The 4254-nt window shown below is 40.5% G+C and overlaps 1 non-coding gene across 1 annotated transcript; it reads left to right on the forward strand.

The window, feature by feature from the left end:
• Positions 1–3817: 3817 nt before the first annotated feature.
• LOC122235661 lies at positions 3818–3924 on the forward strand. The gene has a single exon (XR_006213687.1). It is a non-coding gene; the product is annotated as a U6 spliceosomal RNA (small nuclear RNA).
• Positions 3925–4254: the final 330 nt, after the last annotated feature.

The raw sequence follows: 4254 nt of genomic DNA on the forward strand, positions 1-4254 counted from the left end.
GTAAGGGGTAAAAGAGAGGATAGGAGAGAAGAGTGGCAACATGGAATTAAGACTAGAGAACAGATACTTTTCCAACCACCTACTGAGCTTGAAAAGAAAGTGCTAAAAAAAGGATCATTGACATAATTTCATATTTTGTACCAAATATGGATTTCTTTATTTTTATTGTTTTATTTATTTTTTTAGAGAGAGAGAAAGCATGCTCAAGTGGAGCAGGGGCAGAGAGAGGGGGACAGAGGATCCAAAGCTGGCTCTGTGCTGACAGCAGTAAGCCCGATGTAGGGTTTGAACTCGTGAACTGTGAAACCATGACCTGAGCCAAAGTTGGACACTCAACTGACATTAGCCACCCAGGTGCTCCCCCAAATAGGGATTTATTAAATGCCCTTTCTCTCCATTCAAACCTCTCCTTCCAAATAAACACTTAAGATATTAGACGTGATCTTCCTTTTATACATTTCCAGGAGATTCTATCTCGTGAAGACCCTGCTTGCCCCTCAGATAAAGTCTCCAGAGACTCGACCTCCATCTCCCGCACTCATCTTGAGCCAAACTGAGACATCCAGTGGAAAGTTGCTCCATCACCTTGGGTGCAGTTTTCACCTTTGCTTTTAGCCATCCTCTACTCTTATCCCTTTACATCATTTCTCTGAACCTACCCTTAGGTGACCGAGGCAGATAACTCCTAGAAGAAGGAAGAAAGAAAGAAAGAAAGAAAGAAAGAAAGAAAGAAAGAAAGGGACACATTACAAATCTCACCTGTTCCCAGCAAAATAATCTAGCACCTCTACACAAGACCATCACAGCTGCCCTGACCTGTCTCTCCTGCACATTCCATACGTCTTGCCAGAACTGTGATCTCGAACCCACTCTTATGGTTCCATCTTGCCCATTCACCTTCATTTATCTCCATAGAGTAATTCTTTCTTTCCATATGTCCACATTAGCATGGACAAAACTTTAATAATGCCACTGGCCCCTCCCATGGTACAGTTCGTTGGCCTAGTGGATGCTGTGGGGAAGTGGAGAGAAAGAAGAAATCCATGAGTTCTAAAAAAGATTTCTACACTTTTGCCCCACGGATACCAAGACTACCATTAAGATTGCTCAACCATTAATTAATGCCTACACTCTGTCATGTTGTAGGGAAAAAAAAAGATATAGTTAACTACAGGGTTATGTATTCCACTGGCTAGTACAGGTCAACCATGATGACTGATCACTTAACATTGTTAAAGAAGAGACAACAGGCCCCAAATGGAGTCACTAATGCTATAAGCGTGTGTCACCTAATTTCAGGTGATTACACCTAATACAGGTCACCTTATTTACTTAATACCTAACCTAATTGCAGTCTCAGCCTCTCTCAGGAATGTAATCTTAACTAGTTAGTCTGGCATCTCCTGGTCAGTACTAGTGAGGTAATCTGCTTAATAGGCCCCTGCCATCCCCCAAAAGGAAGGTCACCTTGTCTGAAACAATCCACTATTTGTTAGTAATTTCCTTGTCCTGTTGCTTTCTGCCTATAAAGGTCTTCCATTTTGACCAGCTCTTAGGAACTTCTTTCCATTTGCTAGACGGCATGCTGCCTAATTCATGGATTGTTGAATAAATCCAATAATATCTTTAAAATTTACTCACTTGAATTTATTTTTAACACTATCTTATTTGGGGTTGTACATAAGTATCATTCATTGCTGCTTCTCCCTCTTGTTCATGGATTCATGAAGATGAATGCCAGAAATGCCATGTTTATATCAGCTTTCATACTTCCTTGGGAAACACCCAGGTATCTAGGTCCTCTTTGAAAGGAATTATGTCTATCAACATACTCTGAAATCAGGAAGAACGGTATAAAAACAACAAAATTAAAACCAAATCAAGGTAGAAAACACATCAATGGCCTGAATAACAGAGAAAAGTCCTGTGATAACTTTTATGGGTAATGAAGAAATATCGTTGACTTTTTTCATCTAAAAAGAAATATAACAACAACATGCTTAAAGTTTGGAAACCTCCACTGTGGATCTGCTTCCTGGAAGATGAGAGGTAGGGAGCATCCTCAGCCCGGGAGAGAACAAGCACACAAAGAAGGGTTGGGCAGACGGTCCATTCTGAGATCTTAGTTCCTGCTCTGACATTTCCAGGCTGGGTGACCTGGCACAAGTTAATTACTGTCTATAACCCCCCTACTCCAACCTGAACTCTAAAGCAATAACAGAATCTACCCTGACTGTGTGGTGCTATGTTTCAAGGGTCAAAGGCAAGTTACCCACCTGGATGGAGAATTCTATAAACAAACAATTAGTCTGAAGAAATACCCAGCATTAAGCCTGGTGAGACAAAATGATGGAGGATCCTGAAAGAGAAAGGACAAGAGTTGAAGGTGTCGTAGAAAATAATAACAACATATGTTCAATTGGTCCCAGATAAAAAGGAAAGGCAACAGTACAGAAGATATATTTAAATAAATGATAGTTGGGAAGTTTAAAAAGTGACCAAAGACATCAAGTCACAGATTCACAAAGCTCTGTGTTTGTCAAGCCTACAGGGGTATGAGGAAAACCAAACCTAGGCCTTATTGATTATCTCAAAAGAAAGGAAAGGAAAAGGAAATTAGAGCAGAAATAAATGTAATAAAAATAAATATAAAGCAAATATTAGGATGACATGTTTAAGCCAAATTATGTATGTTAATGCCATTACATGTAGGCAGATGAAATATTCCAAATCGAAAGGCAAACATCGGGCTAGATAAAAATTCCGTCAAATGCACCTTAAAAGAGACACATGTAAAGTTTATTGATACAGAAAATTAGGGGAAATGTCAACTTAAACATTAACCAACAGAAATCTAGTATACCCATCTTAACTGGGTATGCTACTATACCCATCTTAATTGGTCTTTTTGTCCCTCCTGCTACAAAGCTCCGAAAATTCTTGGAATATTCTATGTTGAAAATGATAAATCTGTCTTTTTTATGTTAGTGAGATGACTTTTGGAAAACACCTAAGGTTGGGGGTTGGTTGCCAGAAGAACCCACCAAGAGATTAGAGGGTTAGAACTTTCAGTCCTACTTCCCTGACCTCTAGGGAAGACAAGGGGCTGGAGACTGAGTCCAATCACCGATGGCCAATAATTTAATCCTGACCATGTAATTAAGCCTCCATGAAACACCCCAAAGGACCAGGTTCAGAGATTCCAGGTTGGTAAACCGGAATGCCTCCATGTGCCACTGTGTCGTGCCCCAAACCTCACGGGGACAGAAGCCTCTGCGTTTGGGACCTCACCCCATGTATCCCTTCATCTGGCTGTCGATTCCTATTCTTTAATATCCTTTGTAATAAACCAGTGATGTAGTGAATAAACAAGTTTCCCGAGTTCTGTAAGCCACTCTAGCTAATTAATCGAACCCAAGGAAGGGGTTGTGGGAATCTCTGACTTATAGCCAGAGTGTCAGAAGCACAGGTAACAACTTGGACTCGAGATTAGCATCTAAAGTAGAGGGCAGTCTTGTGGGACTGAGCCCTTAACCTGTGGAATCTGATGCCATCTCCAGGCAGATGGTGTCAGAATTGAGTTACCTTATAGGACACCCAGCTTGTGTAGGAGACTTGCTTGAATATGTGTGGGGGGAAACCCACACATTGGAATTGGGTACAGTATATTAACACCTAAAACTGACAGAAGTAAATGGAAAAATGGACAAATCCACTATCACAACTGGAAATTTTAACACATCTCACTGAGTGATAGCGAAAACAGGGAAACAAAAATTCAGTTAGATGAATTAGATTTAAACAATGTTAGTAACAAGTGCTTGCTTCAGCAGCACATATAATAAAATTGAAACGATACAGAGAAGATTAGCATGGCCCCTGAACAAGGATGACACTCAAATTTGGGAAGCATTCTGTATATATTTTTTTAATGTTATTAACCAATTTATTTACTTAACTGACATGAAACATGGCAGAATAAGTCACATGCTGGGCCATAAAGGAAGCCTTGGGAAACTTCCAAGAGCATAATGCAATCTAGCCTGAGTGGTTGGTGTGAAGATTCAAGGGTAATGTTGGGTTCTCTGCCGCTCTCCTACCTTTACATCAATCGCAAGAACATTAATCTCCAACAACCCCCTGGCTCCAAAAGACCCTCTCCACATACCAAACCCTGGACCTAAGAGGAGCACATGACTCTGGCCTTTACCCTCAACTAGATGTCTTAAAATATACCTGAGATGTGCTGTAATC

This window comes from Panthera tigris, chromosome X (genome assembly GCF_018350195.1).
Source record: "Panthera tigris isolate Pti1 chromosome X, P.tigris_Pti1_mat1.1, whole genome shotgun sequence".
Lineage (NCBI taxonomy): Eukaryota > Metazoa > Chordata > Mammalia > Carnivora > Felidae > Panthera > Panthera tigris.